The sequence below is a fragment of the Tursiops truncatus genome, chromosome 12 (genome assembly GCF_011762595.2).
Source record: "Tursiops truncatus isolate mTurTru1 chromosome 12, mTurTru1.mat.Y, whole genome shotgun sequence".
Classification (NCBI taxonomy): Eukaryota; Metazoa; Chordata; class Mammalia; order Artiodactyla; family Delphinidae; genus Tursiops; species Tursiops truncatus.
This window is the reverse complement of record NC_047045.1, coordinates 50328388-50347877: the sequence shown is the minus strand read 5'-3', so window position 1 is coordinate 50347877 and position 19490 is coordinate 50328388. Positions and strand designations below refer to the sequence as shown.

At 38.2% G+C, this 19490-nt stretch overlaps 1 long non-coding RNA gene across 2 annotated transcripts in view; it reads right to left on the bottom strand.

The window, feature by feature from the left end:
- Positions 1-7177: 7177 nt before the first annotated feature.
- The window catches only part of LOC109552832 (uncharacterized), a 79048-nt gene continuing 66735 nt past the window's right edge, over positions 7178-19490 (bottom strand). For both annotated transcript variants that reach the window (XR_002179742.3, XR_012324809.1), the window contains one exon: positions 7178-10490. This is a non-coding gene — a long non-coding RNA (uncharacterized lncRNA). The remainder of the gene's footprint in view (positions 10491-19490) is intronic.

The following is a 19490-nucleotide window of genomic DNA, read 5'->3' as shown; positions in this document are numbered from 1 at the left end:
GCTAAAGTCAAAGAGCGGCAGCCCCAAGCCTGCTGTTTTCAATTAGCATGCCAGTCCCAATGGCACGTCCGGCAGACAGTGTTTTATTAGGGGTTGGTCATCTCCTCCGATCCACGTGAACAGCCTGCGGTTCTACATGCTTCCCTTGACCTTCCGGTCCCTCTAGAGTTGTGTGACCACTGGAAGCTGAAACCACAGCTGTCTGCCACTTGACTCCCAAAGCTCAATCTTCTCTGCTCTTTCCCCTGGGGACAGAGAGGGAAAGCAAGTTGATGGAAAGAGCGTCTCTTCCCTGAGATAAAACAGTGTCTCTTCCTTGAACCAGTTTGAGAACTGCAGTGAATGAGCAGAGATGTGGAAGGGTGGTCGTGTGAATGCTCAGCAGGGGTCAAGTGAGAAATGCTGCTTCTGTCAGCACAGGGTCCTGTTCTGGGCTGGAGGAGAGTGGCCCTTTATGGGTTCAGAGGAGGGCAAGGTACTGAAAGGCTTGGCACATAAGACTCTAAAGAAGGGTGAGTGGACCTGGAATTTAGCCTGAAGAAGAGAATTTGAGGGTGATTTTAAAAGGAACTCTGGAGCAGGAAATATCATTAAATTAGGAATGGGGACCAGATGTTCTCAGTCATAAGAGCACAGAGCAGGGAGAAAGAATGACCTTATAGAATAAGGCAGAGCTTCATGATGGTTGTTAAACACTGGAATGGGGTGTCCATGGAGTCTGTGGAATTCTCCATAAAAATAAGACCTTTGTCTAATATGAGCATTTGTGTGTAGCTTTGCCTACAGCAGAAGGTATTAAGGAAACTGTCTGGGGAGTCTGTCCATGAGCATTCTTTGTATCAGAGACTTTCAGATAAATAAGATAAAAGACCACTTGGGGGCTTCCCTGGTGGCGCAGTGGTTGGGAGTCCGCCTGCCGATGCAGGAGACACGGGTTCGTGCCCCGGTCCGGGAGGATCCCGCGTGCCGCGGAGCGGCTGGTCCCGTGAGCCGTGGCCGCTGAGCCTGCGCGTCCGGAGCCTGTGCTCCGCAGCGGGAGAGGCCACAGCAGTGGGAGGCCCGCGAACCGCAAAAAAAAAAAAAAAAAAAAAAAAAAAAGACCACTTGGAACCCCCATTTATACGCATCCCTGGGCCCCATAGCTATAAGGACCTGAATGAACAGTACAAAGTTGAATTTTCTTCTTTTTCTCCTCTATTCTCTTTCCATATATGTTTATAAACATATCAGCTATAGCGATAACAGGGGAACAACAATCCCTCAATTTCACCCTTTTACTCATGGATTTGTGTTAGGGATAGAAAATTATTTACCTTGATACCATGGTCATTGAGATAGGCTGAAATTCTATTTTGGCACTTTTAAGATTTTCAACGAGATGACAGCTGATAAGGAGTAATTTTTAGGCTTGAATAAAAATGTTCCTTTTATTTTTTAATTTTTTCCAGCTTTTTGGAGGTACAATTGAAAAGTAAAATCACAAGATATGTAAAGTGTAACCTCGTGGTGATTTGATATAGTATACGTATAGGATTCCCAACATTTAGTTAATTAACGTATCCACCACCTCACTTTTTAATCTTTTTTAGTGAGAACACTTAAGTTCTACTCTCTTACCAAATTTCAATTATATAATACAGTGTTATAAGCTATAGTCCCCATGTTTTACATTAGATCCTCAGACATTATTCTTCTAGCTGAACGTTTGTATCCTTTTACCAACTCTTCCTATATCTCCCACCCCACTGCGCTTGGCAACCATTTTTCTACTCTCTTTCTGCGAGCTTGACTTTTTTTAAAAAAGATTCCATATATTTAAAAAATACCATGCAGTATTTATTTTTCTCTGTCTCGGTTTTTTCGCTTAGCATAACACCCTCAAGTTTCATCCCTGTTGTTGCAAATTGTAGGATTTCTTCCTTCCCATGGCTGAATAATATTCCATTGCACATGTACACCACATCTTTATACACTCAGCTGTTGATGGACACCTGGGTTATTTCCATATTTTGGCTATTGTGAATAATGCTGCAATGAACATGGGAGTGCAGATACCTCTTTATATCTGCTTTTATTTTCTTTAGGTATATACCCTGAAGTGAGATTGCTGGATCATATTGTAGTTCTAGTTTTAATTTTTTGAGGAACTCCCATTCTGTTTTCCCTAGTGGCTGCACCAATTGATATCCCCCCTAATAGTGCACAAGGGTTTACTTTTCTCCATATCTTTGCCAACATTTATCTCTTGTCTCTTTGATGATAGTCATTCTAACAGATGTGAGATAATATCTCATTGCAGTTTTGATTTGTATTTGCCTGATGATTAGTGATGTTGAGCACCTTTTCATGAACCTGTTGGCCACTTACATGTCTTTTATTGAAAAATGTCTATTTGGTTCCTCTGCACATTTTTTTTTTTTACGGTACGCGGGTCTCTCACTATTGTGGCCTCTCCCGTTGCGGAGCACAGGCTCCGGAGGCGCAGGCTCAGGGGCCATGGCTCACGGGTCCAGCTGCTCCGCGGCATGTGGGATCCTCCCGGACCGGGGCACGAACCCGCATCCCCTGCATCGGCAGGCGGACTCTCAACCACTGCGCCGCCAGGGAAGCCCCCTCTGCACATTTTTTAATCCGATTTTTTTTTTTTTTTTTTGGCTATTGAGTTGTATGAGTTCTTTATATATTTTGGATATTAAGCCCTTTTTAGATACATGCTTTGCAAAGATTTTCTCCCATTCTGAAGGTTGGCTTTTCATTTTGTCAGCGGTTTCCTTTGTTGAGCAAAAACTTTCCTTTTCATATTTTAAAATGAGATGACAGTAAGATCTAAATGTATTTGTTAATTCTTTAACACTTACTTGATAAGTAATTTTACATTCAGGTCCTATAAGATGGAAATATCCACACGACCTCTATGTCATCTCATAGAAATTATAACAAGCAAACCAAGAATGGATGGGTCACTGTAATCTGTAGTTAGAATAAGTACTTTTTTTTTTTTTTTAACGGTACGCGGGTCTCTCACTATTGTGGCCTCTTCCGTTGCGGAGCACAGGCTCCGGACGCGCAGGCTCAGCGGCCACAGCTCATGGGCCTAGCCGCTCCGCGGCATGTGGGATCTTCCCGGACCAGGGCACAAACCCGCGTCCCCTGCATGGGCAGGCGGACTCTCAACCACTGTGCCACAGGGAAGCCCAGAATAAGTACTTTTTAATTTATATTTCCTATGCTCCAAATTTAAGCTAACATTTTAATTAATAAAATGACCATGAAAAAGAGGCTGATGGCTAATTACTACTGATTATTCCACTGTTAGCTGATTAATGAGTTCAGTTATTAAGATAGCCATGCATTTTGATCAGTTAAACTCATCTGTGCATCTTTTAATCAACTAAATTATACAGGTGTGTTTAATAATCTGGCACAATTTTGTGAATTTTTTATATTACTTGACAAAGAAATGTTATTCAAAGAAAAGCAAAGTCTATGAATATTTAAAGAAAACTGGTATGTATAAGTTTTATACAGCTATCTTCTCCTCATATACTTATTGTAATGATTTTTCTTGATGCTCATCTTTCACATAGCTGCACCAAAACAGACTCACTGCACTTACTTATCAAATAATTTTTTTAAAAATAAATAAGTGGTTAAGCAAAATTTTTAGGAATGAAGAGATCTTGAAATCTATCCATTTTATTCATCCTCCTGCTTCTGACAAGATTGAATTTGAAGCTATCTCATAAGAGGGCTGGCTCTCCTGCTGACCAGCAGGCAGTAAAAGCAATGAGGAGGCAAAGTTAGAGAAAGGAGTGAATGGCTAATATCTCATTATTTGTGTCATAGGACCACCAGGTAACGAATCATGGATGCCAGTTAAGTTGTTACTCACAATATCGGAAACTGTGCTGCCCCCAAAGTACAGAATCAGTCCCAGAAACCAGGACAAGAAATATGGCACCTAGAGAGCTCCTTTAAGGCAATAATCAAAGTAGGTGCTGCAGAATGGTTCAAATATTTTGTGTACTTTGATAATTTTATACCTATAAATTAAAAATGGTATATATATATATATATATATATATATATATATATATATATATATATATATATATATATATATATATATAAAACATTCTAGTCTTATCAGGCTGCTGAGAATCCGGAGTAGGAATGATTATTTTGGCACCAGGTAGACATATCTACCTTCAAACTTTGTAAAGAGTAATGACACCAAACTTGTCATACCTGTTTCTATTCAGAGTGATCTTTATACTAGTGGAGTTAAAATATAAGAATAAAAATATTTATACTCTAAAGCAACTCTCTTTTTGTGCATCCTACTGTAGAAGATATAGCATATCAGAGAACTATGGCAAAGGAAAGAAGTTAGTTATTTGATGATAAATTGAGTGAAGTGGATATGAGGAAGGAAAGATAGAGGAAAGAAGATGACTTCAAAGTTCTTGGATTGAGAGACTGAAAACAGACACAGTGCCCCTGAATGCAGACTGAAGTTGGAGAGGAAGTCAGCTGGAGGGAAGAGAAGAGTTTTGCTTATAATTGTTGAGTTTTAGATGATGATATAGCTTTCCCCCAAAAAATATCGTCTCAGGAAGTACAAAATAAGGATTAAACCACAGGGGTGAGGAGAACATCCAGGTTAGAAATTTATCCACTGAAGATACACAGTGTGTGAAAGTTCTAGATTAGAGTACATAGAAACTTTCTGAATTAACACACACATGGAGAGGCTGGGAAAATATTCATATGTATACTGTTGGGAAAACAAGAGGTAGAGGTGAGAGAAATGGAAAAGGTAAGGAAATGCAGGAATGAGAAGATTTATTTCTATAAAATTCCATGTATTTCTGTACTTATGTGTACTTATGTGTCTCTCCATTAAAATTTTTCCCTAAAATTATCTTGTAAAAGAAGATTGGATAAAAATATATGATATATGATAATATACTGCAAATTGATGAGGGCATTTAAATTTTTAAGAAGTTATTATTTTAAAAAAGTTATATTCCTTCTGTGAAAGCATCGTGGAAAAAAATGCAAGGATGAGAAAGTCTAAACTATTCAGAAATATCTGTTTGTGATTGTCCCATATGAAATCAGAACTCATAGTAGTTGGACTCTGAAAGTGCCTGAATTATTTTGTATATACTTTTCATAAGAAATATAGCTAAAAATAGAAACAGTTACTCATGAATTTTTATCAAATCTGTGATTTTTATCAGAAGTTTCCACTGACTTAGCTTCAATTCAAGAAGAAAACATTTCTCTGACAAACTTAATTCTCTCAATGCAATACTTTGACCTGATTATTTAACTTCTTTCTCTTCCTCTTTTAAACCATTCCTATTTACTTTCTAAGTTACCCAGGTAGGCATAACTTTGTCATCCATTCATTTTATTTAATTGTATTTGACAACTTTCAATCATTTGTCACTATTTGGAACAAATTTTAGCAGTTTTTAGATAAATAGAACCAGGAAAAATTCTATTACAAAAAGTGAAATAGGGTGAAATTTTCCTTCAGTATAGTTTAATAATTTTGCCTATGTTCTCAGTGGCCTTTCAACCATCTGACAATTCAGGGGTGAAGTTTTGGCTGATGATAGTTAAGTTCTGATGGGAAACATGTGCTGCTCAATAGTTTCTGAGACTTTTGACCCTAAAATTCAGTTAAATTTTAATTTTCTCAAGGTTCTCTTTTTCTTAGTAATGAAATACAAATCCGTATTTGCATGTTTTGAAGATCTTCCTGGGTGTATTTTATGGTATTAAAATACCATTATATACAGAATTAACTGAAGGACTTCCTATAGCTAACATATTTCACAAATCCCCAGATAGCTTCAAAACATTTTAAGTTGGCATATGGATTTTTTCCCATGATTCGCGTGTAATTCTATCAGTGACTCATTCCGTGAAGCCTCCATTGAGGACAATGATGTGCTCAGAATTTGTCTCTGAACTTAAAGAGCAGTTTGGGAAATTACATGTAATTCAATTATATAGGGATTGATTGATTAATGCTAATTTGTGGAGGCAAACACTGAGACAACACATTTGTGAACTTTTATGATTTCTACAGATTATCAAAAAGTCGACATTTGGAAGACATTCGCTGTCTGAAACTAAAAGTAACCAATGGACACTACTTTATGTTCCAAGAGTGCCTCTGCCTCTCACCACTCAGCTCTGTAACAGTGCTCACTGTTGACAGGCGGGAAGATGGCTCTTGGGTGTTCCTAATGTTGCCTTCCACATGGAAGAATCCCACTAATGTGATACTCTTAGCTTCTCTCCATCCCTTATTTATTCCTCCTTAAGGAGACAAAAGATTCCATTTAATGGGTGAATCTAGAAGAAACTAGCTATGTACAAACTAGCCCTATTCTACTCCCATTATCTTTTTGGAAGAAAGTGTCTGGTGGTCCAGCACTGCTTGTCCCTGCATAGATTATGTTTATCTAATTCTGAGGGTCAGTATTAAGAAATCCATTTGCCCACACATTTAAGCCGTATGCTACTTTATCAGCTTTTCATGAATTATTTTGTTCTCCATCTGTCTTGTTCTTTTGTCCTACTTTTCAGTTGGTTCATGAACCAAGCTGAGTACAGAGGTATCGTTCACTGAGCACCGCAGACCCCAATACTCCACTCCTGGCCAACAGTCAATCATTCATGTTTTTTATACAGCAAATATTTATGAAGTCTTTGCTACGTGCTGGGTACTGTGCTAGGTGCTGGTGATGGTGAAAGGGTTGACTCAATCCCTTCTGTAATGGGTTTAATGTCTAACCTCTGAGTTAATTACAGGATCAGCACCAAACCCAGGCAAAGGTTACCATATTGGCTGTACAGCTGGAGAAATTAGGTAATGAAGGAAAGGGAGTCTGAACTCTAATTCTGCTTAACTTAGCTCCTATTCCAAAAACTGACAAAAGATAGCTCTATTAAAATATAAACGATTCAGTTCAGACTATTTAACGGTAAACCTTTTGGACATTATTTTTTTTTAACATCTTTATTGGGATATAATTGTTTTACAATGGTGTGTTAGTTTCCGCTTTGTAACAAAGTGAATCAGCTATACAGATACATATATCCCCATACCTCCTCTCTCTTGCGTCTCTCTCCCACCCTCCCTATCCCACCCCTCTAGGTGGTCACAAAGCACCAAGCTGATCTGCCTGTGCTATGTGGCTGCTTCCCACTAGCTAGCTATTTTACGTTTGGTACTGTATATATGTCCATGCCACTCTCTCACTTTGTCCCAGCGTACCCTTCCCCCTCCCCACGTCCTCAAGCCCATTGTAAGAATTTATTTGAAATTTAGTGTCTTTGAACTAAATTTATAATATTTTACACTTTTAAATGAGGTATACAGAATATATTATTTGCTCCCAAATGTTGGATATGCCTTATATTTTTTCATAAATCCATTTGAGTTCTTTTTCTTTCATTGTAATTTGGTTTGTCTGTAAGCTCTTTCCTTTCCCCCTTGCCCCCATAATTGCAGTGATAGGGAACTGACAGTTTTATCCTTGTTTCTTAATCTATTCACTATGTAATTAATAAATGACCCATTATGAATCTATACCTCATTTGCAATTGCATCTTCAAAATATCTTTCCTTTGCCGCGTCACTGAATTTTCTTGAACTGCCTTACAGAATTCAGGAAAAAAAAAATGACAGGAGAATGAATAGATCCTGGAACTTTCCTTATACTAGGCCTAGAACTGCACAAAGAGAATGTCTTTGGAGAATATACTGTTAACACAGCTGGGGAAAAGGAGTGGAGACATTTCCAAAACCCACCCAGAGTTAATCCCACCTGGAACCCACATCATATCATCATCTCGCCTGAGAAGCAGCCCTTTCCGAATTCCTCTTTCACTCTCTTTTTTTAAAGAAATTCATTTATTTATGTTTATTTTTGGCTGCGTTGGGTCTTCGTTGCTGCACACGGGCCTTCTCTAGTTACAGCGAGCGGGGGCTGCTCTTCATTGCGGTGCACATGCTTCTCATTGTGGTGGCTTCTCTTGTTGCAGAGCAAGGGCTCTAGGCACGCAGGCTTCAGTAGTTGTGGCATGCAGGCTCAGTAGTTGTGGCTCACGGGCTCTAGAGCGCAGGCTCAGTAGTTGTGGCTCACGGGCTTAGTTGCTCCACGGCATGTGGGATCTTCCCGGACCAGGGCTCGAACCCGTGTCCCCAGCATTGGCAGGCGGATTCTTAACCCCTGCGCCACCAGGGAAGCCCTCCTCTTTCACTCTTAATCTACTACCAGGCCAAGGTCTACCCAGGCCTGAGTCTGTCACCCCTAATAAGCTGGATAACGTCAGTGTACTGGGATGGATTTTTGCTTTCTCAAAGATACTCTGTTCCAAGAAATATAATGCTTTTTTTTAAATTAATTTTTGAACAGTAAATTATGTACTGTTCATAGGACATGCCAACATAGTTTAAAAATGACACTATGGAAAATCATTAGCCAAGCCCTTTACAACTTTTAAAGATAGAATTTAAATGCAGTTTCAAGAACTCTCATAAAAACAATCTTTATCTGTTTCTGACTGTGACTGATTTTGACTCTGCTAGGAAAATCTCAGGGTGGAAATTTCCTGAGCCGACAGCAGGTCATGCTAAATTAGAGCCACCACTCTTGGGAGGTGGCAGGAGTTAAAGAATGTAACTAGATTTATTTCTCATTTGTTATATATCCAAAAGAGCATTGAAGAGTAACTTTCTAATTCCTCAGTTTTAAAAATAGTGGATCAGTTTTTCCATTCAGCTTCCCGTAGCAGAATGGAAGCAAAAGACACCTAAAACACAGCTTCAACTCACTTGCAGCACGTTTTGGAAACATTTTTTCCCCCAAGAGAAGAAAATTGTCTTTTTCTTTTAGTTTTTTCCAAGTCCATATTATCTTTTCCATGGCACGTGATTAGGATATCAAAAGCAGACATACTATACTCTATAAATAGACCTCTAACATTTAAGCCTTGTTGAGATGCACACAGGATTTCATTGGAAAGGGCGATTCCTGTAAACTGAACCGCAGACCATCTGTGCCTACCTTCCATCCCCTAATTTACCCTTTTTTTTTTTTTAAGAAAAGTAAACTCTTCCTTCGCTTCTAGATATCTTTTATTCACTACTCACATTAGTTAATCCCTAAAAACTAACATTTTAGTATGGCAAGATGACAATTCATTTAACCCATTATCTGAGAGGAAGCCAGGAATTGAAGGCAAAGGGGACTGTGGTTCTTTTTAGTAAGATTTCTATTCCTTTATCAACATTTTAAAAGGTTGTGCTCCTTTCCTGACATCACCCTTAACTTTATTTTTTCCTATCTCTTCTTTTGATATTAATTTTCCCCCCAAATTTAATGTAACTATGTAAATCAGCTATAGCTACTATAATGCTGCATAACAAACCACTCAGAAAAGTTCAGTGCCTTGTGGCCACAAGTGTTTATTTTTCTTCTTGCAAGTCTGTGTTTGTCTGGGTTGGCTCTGCTACAGAGTATAGGTTGGTTGGGTTGGTCCCAGGCTTCAGGATGGCTGCAGGTAGGCTCTGTCTGTGTCCGCATACTAATTAGGACCAGGAGCCACCCAAGCCATGGGCTCCTCCTAGTGGCTCACAGAAGGCCAAGAAGGCAAGAAGAAATCTATGATGTCTCTGAAGACTTTGACTCAGAATTCTGAGTCTCTGAGTCAGAATTCCATATGCGTTGGCCAAAAACTTCACATGGTCAACCCCAGCATGAATGAAGTGGGAAAATATACTCTACTCCTGCACATGCACTGCCAGACATATGGCAGGGGGGGAGCTGAGAAAAATCGTCAACTCTACTGTAGGGACCAATAGCAAGGGGTATGATTGGGTAAAACATCCCACTGTTTCTTGACTCCACCTCAGGCTGTAAGTTAGCCTGATATAACTTGCCACTGGTGTTATATATTACAAAGGGTACCATTAAAAAAACGGATGTTTTATTTAATTTAAGAAAGTTATTTGTATACATTTTATCAACCCCATGTTATAAAGCTAATTGTAGACAAACATAGGATTTCACAGCCAGTCACACAGATGGGCAAACATTTACACAAACATTTGTCATTCTCTCATATTCATTCAAATATAATTATATTTCTCAAACCTGAGTATATCCTTGGTTATTGCAATGACTTTCCTTTATTCCATTTATCTCACTGGGTTTTAGGTAAAGCATAGAATTAGACAAGTTATTCAAAAAGACAGCTTAAAAAAAAAGGAAGGGGCTTCCCTGGTGGCGCAGTGATTGAGAGTTCGCCTGCCGATGCAGGGGACACGGGGTCCTGCCCTGGTCCGCGAGGATCCCACATGCCGTGGAGCGGCTGGGCCCGTGAGCCATGGCCGCTGAGCCTGCGGGTCCAGAGCCTGTGCTCCGCAACGGGAGAGACCACGACAGTGAGAGGCCCGCGTACTGCAAAAAAATAAAAAAGGAAATGAGAAAAAGAAAAATGTATAAGAAAATGTGGGTGCTAGGTACATAGGGCGAATCAGTTCTGGTGATACCCATGGTGAGCCTGTTGAGACTGAATAGACTGGAATCTGAGATCAGTACCCAGTGAGCCTCATAGAACGGCACACGTAAATGGATCCCACCGTCATCCTAAACCTGACATTTTAAATGTGTAGGAAAAGCTGGCAATGACAAAGTCCCACTGACTTTATGATTTTAGTTCAATGGTTTTAGTTCCTTGGTGGTTCAATTTGCATCAACAACAGGTTGAGGCTACAAAGGAAAATATAATAGTTTTTACTTATAGGTTAATTAGTAGAGATATATTTCCCAAAACAAGGGAGGCAGTTTTGCTCTTGATCAGTCAGCCAACATATGGAATACTGTGTTAAGTTCACGTTATCAAGTTTTAACATTTTAAGAAAAGTACTGAAAGATTAGACTGTGCACAGAAGAGGACACCCAGAAGGGTAACATAACTAGAAATTAGTTTACATGCAGAAAAGCTGAAGGAACCAGTGGCTTTATCTTAAATAAGAGAAAAATGATTATATAATGTTTCTTAACAAGTGTTTAAAAGGTTTCTGTGGTAAAGATATTATCTTTGCTATTATAGAGGTTAAAATTTGGGATAAAAACAGAAGTGATTGCCTTTAGTAAAGGTATAAATATAATTATCAATGTATTTAAACAAGGGAATAGATGCCTATACAGTTGATGTCTCTTTCCTGGAAATATTCAGGAAATGTAGAATGGTACTCACAATTATTTGCAAATTTAATATGTCAGGATAGAATTCTGTGCCCCCAATTTTCCAAAGGAATATGCTTATATTCTGACCCAATCATTTATTCATTTATGTACTTTTTCATTCAACAAATATTCTTTGAGAATCTACAAATGTTGTGTACTAATTTTGGCACCAGGAATACAGCAATAAACAAGACAAACAAAATCCTTGTCCTATATGCCTTACATTCTAGTAAGTGAAACAGATGACAAATTTGTAAATAAGGAAGTTATCTCAGATTGTGACAAGTTCTCTTAAGAAAACAAGTGTCTTTAAAATTACTTGTTTCAAGAATGTCAAAAATGCATGTTTTGTTTGTGCCCTTTCCCCCATTCCAGCTCTATCACTTTCAATCTCCTTTCATTTCCATGCTCATATCTAAATGTTTATGTCACGATATGGTATAGAAGAGGAAGAAATATAAATATGAACTAGACAGACTTGGATTCATCCTTGGCTTGACCATTTACTAGTTATGTGATCTTAAACAATTCACTTAGCCACATTGACCCTCACTTTTCCTATTTATAAAATGTGGAAAACAGAGATAATATTAGTAAAAGGATAAACTGTGATGACATATGAAATATTTACCTGTGCTGTTATCCATTTGCATCCTCCTCCATACCGCCCCCGTGAACCCCTTCACAGATCTATTTTTCCTTTCCCCTGCCTAACTCTGTGGCCAGAGGCTGACCCCCAAGGACTGCATCTCCTGGTTTCTCTTGTTGATTGGCTTCTAGTTAAGTTTAGCCAGTGGAAGCACTGGCAGGAGATTGGAGAGTTCAAGGAGAGAGAGGTCAGAGTATTTCTTCCCTGATGCTTCCATGTCTTGGCAGGTATATTCAACACTAGCTGTGTCTCTCCAAGTTCAAAACTTCAGCCAGGTGGTCCCTTTTTCATAATTCTAGCTCTCTAGGGGCTTAAGGAACTTCATTTCCTCCTTGGCCTTTTGGTCCTAGGAGTGGTATGTTTTCCTGCTGACGTGCTATCATGACTAACATAACTATTGGTCCTCACTATCCCTTCACCCTACACACACATCCATAGGTAGCCCTTTGTTGAAATCTCTTCATTAGAACAATCTGGGGAGAATTCTGTTTCCTGTAGGGATTCTGACTGACCTAGCAATGGACATCAGAAGTAGCCACACAAAGTAGATCCTCAGTATGGTATTCTGGGACTGATTTGTTAACATATTTGATGAAAACATGGTCTTCCTTGAGGAAAATGAGAAACCGGTAATGGTGTGTCATGGCATCATAATTACTCAGTGCTGATGTGGGATGAAGAGCCAGATATCAAATGGCTATTGCATTTGGTTTTTGTGACAATAGTGATTACAAAGGGTATGGAGTAGACTAGCTGTTTCTGACTATCCTGGGAGCTTACAAAAACAAAAAAGATAAGTACAGGACTTAAATTTCAAACTCAAAACACTAGTGGAGAACTAAAAACTTCCGTGGTAACCTAAAAAGAACCCCTTCTCTCTAGTAACTACAGGGCAGACATGCCTGAGGATTGGGCCAAAAATATGATTGTTTAGGTTGCAGAATTGCTACACTGTATAAATACACAGCATCACCACAACCATTATGTTAAGGTTAGAGCACTGGTTGAGAAGCTAGACTCTGAGACTTGGGATGAGCATATAAGGACAGACCCATTTGAAGGTGTGAACTTCGATTCTTCAAATCACCCTGAGATTCTTTGGTGTGAGGAAGTAGCCTCCCTCCCCTTGTATGAGAAAAATAATCTTTCCGTGCATAAAGACCTTTCAGTGACTTCATCCGCGCTTTTGCCTCACAAAGGGATATCAGTTCTTCTTAATACACATCCCCATCATCTCCCATTGCCTCTATATCCATAACTAGAGCTAGATCCCAGAATTGCTCAGGTGGAAAATTGATAAGCTTGTTTCAGAAGAGACAGAGTATGCATCCTAAGACTTAGAAAATCTTTTAAAATTATATCAGTAGGAATCTGATGTGTTGGGATGGTGTCTAAGAGTGTTTTGCTGAAGCAGACAAAATATAAGAGTGAATTATCTATTCATCTATTGATGGATACTTAGGTTGCTTCCATGTCCTGGCTATTGTAAATAGAGCTGCAATGAACATTTTGGTACATGACTCTTTTTGAATTATGATTTTCTCAGAGTATATGCCCAGTAGTGGGATTGCTGGGTCGTATGGTAGTTCTATTTTTGTTTTTTTAAGGAAGCTCCATACTGTTCTCCATAGTGGCTGTATCAATTTACATTCCCACCAACAGTGCAAGAGGGTTCCCTTTTCTCCACACCCTCTCCAGCATTTATTGTTTGTAGATTTTTTGATGATGGCCATCCTGACTGGTGTGAGATGATATCTCATTGTAGTTTCGATTTGCATTTCTGTAATGATTAATGATGTTGAGCACAATGGAATATTACTCAGCCATAAAAAGAAACAAAATTGAGTTATTTGTAGTGAGGTGGATGGACCTAGAGTCTGTCATATAGAGTGAAGTAAGTCAGAAAGAGAAAAACAAATACCGTATGCTAACACATATATATGGAATCTAAAAAAAAAAAAGGTCATGAAGAACCTAGGGGCAAGACAGGAATAAAGACACAGACCTACTAGAGAATGGACTTGAGGATATGGGGAGGGGGAAGGGTAAACCGTGACAAAGCGAGAAAGAGGCATGGACATATATACACTACCAAACGTAAAATAGATAGCTAGTGGGAAGCAGCTGCATAGCACAGGGAGATCAGCTTGGTGCTTTGTGACCACCTAGAGGGGTGTGATAGGGAGGGTGGGAGGGAGGGAGATGCAAGAGGGAAGAGATATGGGGACATATGTATATGTATAACTGATTCACTTTGTTATAAAGCAGAAACTAACACACCATTGTAAAGCAATTATACTCCAATAAAGATGTTTAAAAAAGAAACCAGAGTGAGTTATCTATAGACATGTACTAACCTAGCATTTTGAATTTAGTGTGCCAGCCAAGCAGCTTTAACTACATTTAGTAGTTTCTTCCATTGACTACTGAAGGCTGGATTCAATGAAAATCAACAGTTCACATTGTCGAGATGCCAGAACTTCCTTGCGCTATGTGCAGGAAGGAATCTAAAGGTTTAGAGAATTGAGACACTTGAGGTAGATTTATTATATACAACCTACACACCTTCCTTCTATGTCCATCAGGAGATGTCAGAGAACAACCTTTCCATCAAGGCAATAAGAAGTTTTAAAAATTCACCAAGAAGAGAACGGTGTCCTTGAGAATTTCCATGGTAGCTGTCTTCGGCAAACTGAAAATAAAGGTGAAGGATGTGGCCATTGTATTAGGGTATCTCATATGTTGGGATCTCTCATTTCAATGGGAATAACACAGTCCTGGAGTGGGAAAAACCATGTGGTAGTGCTTAACCCTCAGAGAAAAGGTGGTTGCTATTATCATAATCAGCCACAGAGACTGAGTGGCAACCAGTGTTTTAACCTACAGAAATGTGTGGCAGTGGCGACAATGCTCTCTAGTATAAAGTGGATGGGCAGCCAGCAATGTATTACTTGATCTCTATAACTGGAGAGAGTGTATGTCTGGTAAACAAAAATCTAATTTCAGTCACCAAAGGGGGAATTCATTCCTTCTTATAATCTCCCACTCAATTTCCAGACCTAGGAAGTTCTTGAAGAAGGACCTGGGAAATCAGCTTCTGGGAAGATGGTTAGATGGACCTTGGAGAATGCCTGGATTATCAAAAACTTAATCTGATTGTAGCTGCCATTCTGGAAGTGATATCTTTGCTGGAGAAAATTAACACAGTCCCAGCTTCCTAGGATAGCAACTATTCACCTGGCAAAAATATTTTTCTCAATCCCCAGATATGCTGCATAAAGCCTTTGGCACAGAGAGGACAGACCCATAGAATTTGGGGGCAAAGCAACTATTTCTCCATTTGAAAGCATCTCTTAGGAAAATGGCTAAAATCTCTTCTTTTTGTTTTTGGACACATTAATGTCTAGCTAGAGTTCATGTATCTCAGCCTCCCTTGCAGCTACATATGGCTAGTTGACTACATTCTAGAAACTGGAATGTGAGAATCTATGGTGTATGCAATGCTTACTGCATTTACAAAGGAAGTTGCTTGCCCCCCTCCCTTTCCCCTTTGGTAACCATAAATTTGTTTTCTTTGTGAGTCTGTTTCTGTTTTGTATGTAGACTCATTTGTATTATTTTTTAGATTTTGCATATAAGTCATATCATATAATATCTGTCTGACTTACTTCACTAAGTATAATATTCTCTAGATCCATCCATGTTGCTGCAAATGGCAATATTTCTTTCTTATGGCTGAGTAATATTTCATTGTATATATATACACCACATCTTCTTAAGTCAATTGTCTGTTGATGGGCACTTGGGTTGTTTCCATGTCCTGACTATAGTAAACTGTGCTGCAATGAACATTGGGGTGCATGTATCTTTTTGAGTTAGGGTTTTTGGGGTTTTTTTCTGGATATATACCTAGGAATGGTATTGCAGGATCATATGGTAGCTTTATTTTTAGTTTTTTAAGAAACCTCCATACTGTTTTCCATAGTGGCTGCCCCAATTTACATTCCCAACAGTGTACAAGGGTTCCCTTTTCTCCACACCCTCTCCAGCATTTATTATTTGTACGCTTTTTGGTGATGGCCATTCTGACCAATATGAGGTGATACCTCATTGTGATTTTGATTTGCATTTCTCTCATAATTAGCTATGTTGAGTATATTTTCATGTGGCTGTTGGCCATCCGTAAGTCTTCTTTGGAGAAATGTTTAAGTCTTCTGCTCATTTTTTGTTTGGGTTGTTTATTTTTTCGATATTGAGTTGTATGATTCTTTGTATATTTTGGTTATTAACTCCCGTCAGTTGCGTCATTTGCAAATATTTTTTCCCATTTCTTAGATTGTCTTTTCATTTTGTTGATGGTTCGTTTTGCTGTGTAAATGGTTTTAAGTTTGTTTAGGTCTCATTTGTTTATTTTTGCTTTTACTTATTTTGCCTTGGGAGACTGATCTAAGAAAACATTCCTATGATTTATTTACATTTTTAAAAGTAAGTTTATAATATACGTCCTGAAAACTGTTACACATTTTAGGAAAAGCTTGTCATTATGATTTGCTAACGTGACCTCAAATTTTCAAATGTAAATGTTGTTTTCCTAAGGCAAAGTGTTGATTCATCTAAAAAAAAATCTAAAATTTTCAAATCTAAGGGGAAATTTTAGAAACAGAAAATGTCTAACTGATGTGGTGGATCATTCTGAATTCATTTTTGACTCAATTAACGTTAGGAATAGAAAGAATTCAAAGTCCAGAAGCTTCTTGGTGTTCATATTAAATATTCTAAAAGTCATATTAGGAACAGTGGCAACTTCCGAGCTTAGACTCCCTAAAATCCTCCCCTGGATAAACTTTGTCAGTTTTCAGTCCAGAGCATCACATGTATAGACTACAAATAAAGGAATTATTACCATACTAACAAAATTTCTATGTTTGCCTCTCCTTGGTTAGCACTTTAGCACTTTAGTCCTCCTAAAACTTGAGGAAGGTAAGAAGGTCACAGAATTCTCCTTCATCTTGTATTACTTAAAGGGTTACACTTAAACCTGGAGGGCTTCATCTCAACAGTCTCAACAAGGGACTAGTTATGAAATATTTTAATGTGGCTACAAATCAGATATTTTCCTTTCCTTTATAGTTCACAAGACTGATCCTTATCAAGTGTTACTTTTAAGAGCAATGTTTACACATCTCATGAATCAATGTTTCTCTTGCTGCAGAGGGTGATTAAGATTTTTTTCACACTTCTGTTCTCAGCTTGGATGTGGTACATTTTGCAGGGAGTGCCCTTGACTTTGAAGTTGCCTTTCCAATTCTGTCTCCTTTTTCTTATGGGAGGATTGAAAGGACCTGCTTTTCCAGTTTGACTTATTCAAATAAGAAAAATATTTCATATACATTTATTTGAACTTTCTGGTTTTTTTCTCACTGGATATTGGCATGAGTTCATTTTGGCTGTGGTTTTCTTGCGTGTAAACTATGGCATAAAACAGTGGTTTTGAAGTGTGGTGCTTGACCAGCAGCATCTGTATCATTTAGGAACTTGTTAAAAGTACAGATTTTCAACCCCATCTCAGACCTACTGAATTAGAAACTTTTGGTATTGAACCTAGCAATCTGTGTTTTAGTAAGCTCTGATGCACACTTGAGAACCATGGCATAAAATAATGTGAAAGTGGCTTTGTATTTGAATATGTTGAAAGTAGAACTGAGCAAATATACCTGAAAAATGGGATATTGTGTTGAGCTGGATTCTGACACATAGTATGGAGTCACCAGAAAAAGTGCTCTAAGGTTTAATGCTATTGGCCCCTGGTGAGGAGGGGCAGGAATAGGGACCAAAGTGGTTCATTTCTTACTTTTGTTTAAGGTACTGCTTTAGTAGGAAGTACTTGAGCCTTGGTACTTCAGGTGTGATCTGAGTACTAGCATCTTCAGAATTTCATGGGAACTTGTTGGAAATTCCTCCAACAATTTACGTTTTAAGTAGGCCTCCTTGTGCTTATATTTACACAATATAAGAGGAAATGAGAGGAGCCATTGACTTAGTTGAGTACCTGGTAGTGATAATCAGGGTCAGAACAATTAAATCATGTGTCCACTGAGTCAAATGTAGGTAATCAATGACATATAAACAAGTTAAAGTTCAAGTACAACTCAAATATCCATGTATTTTCTAGTTTTCACTATTTTTCTTTTCAGACAATAAGAACAAGAAAAGTGAGGAATAAAAAATATTGGATTCAAGAGGTTATAAGAGAAAATGAAGAGATAAAACTATCATGGGTAAAAATGTCTAGAAAATATTATGAGTTAAAGCACTAGCTGTGTCATGTGAGAAATAAAAATAAAGGGGACATTCAGGTTATATCTTCATGTTATCATAACTGGTTGAATATGAAGTAAACAAAAAATGAGTTGATACTTTCACTTGGACAATATCAAAATATTTCTACAAAACTAAACTTAAAACATTTTTTCACTCAATAAGGTAAAATTTGTTGCTTTGATGTAATAATAGTATTAACAGTAATGATATTTATCAAGTTTCTACTATATGCCAGACATGACTGAAGGTACATTAGATATACTAACTAATTTAATCCTTATATCAGTCCTATGAGAAAAGTACTATTATATCCCTATTATATGGATGAAGAAACTGAGTCTCAGAGAGGTTAATTAATGTGCCTAAGGTCACACAACAATCAGCTGTGGAGCTAGGATTCAAATCTAGGTAGTGTGGTTCCAGACCAGCCCTCTTAAACACTACACTATAATGCTACCTTTGTAAAGATCATTTTAAATAAGATTCGTAAGTGGTCTTAGGAACAACAACAACAAAATCATCAAAAACGTTTAATTTGAAAAATGAGGGGAATTCCCTGGTGGTCCAGGGGTTAGGACTCTGGGCTTCCACTGCAGAGGTCACAGGTTGCATCCCTGGTCGAGGAACTAAGATCCTGCAAACCACGTGGTGCAGCGAAAGAAAGAAAGAAAGAAAGAAAGAAAGAAAGAAAGAAAGAAAGAAAGAAAGAAAGAAAGAGAGAGAGGGAGGGAGGGAGGGAGGAAGGAAGGAAGGAAGGAAGGAAGGAAGGAAGGAAGGAAGAAAAATGAAGGTACTTAATTTTCAGAATCTGAAATTTCATTTTCCCTGATTTGTTCAACCTGTGATAGAATTCAAGAAGAGAGAAATTGCCTTCCCTTGTCACCTCATTTCCCTTCGTTACTTCCAGGCAATTATTCTTCGATAAAACACATATTTGTAATTCATACCATGCACTCTTTACTTTTACTTGCTGCTCTTATCTACCAGGGCTCTGGTAGATGAGATAGGAAAAATTTGGTCTATCCACAAGGTAGATGGAAATTTGTAACAGCTGACAGAGTATTTCCCAGTAATGCCGTGGGTCCAACTGGAGTTATAGACAATGAAATTGTGAACGTAACGAGACCAATTCAAGTTTCAATTGTTAAAACGTGATTTAATTGTCGCTGGAAAATCTAGTCAGATTTATACAAAGAATAAGTGTATTCAGAAAAATCCCAAATAATGTTAATAAAAAT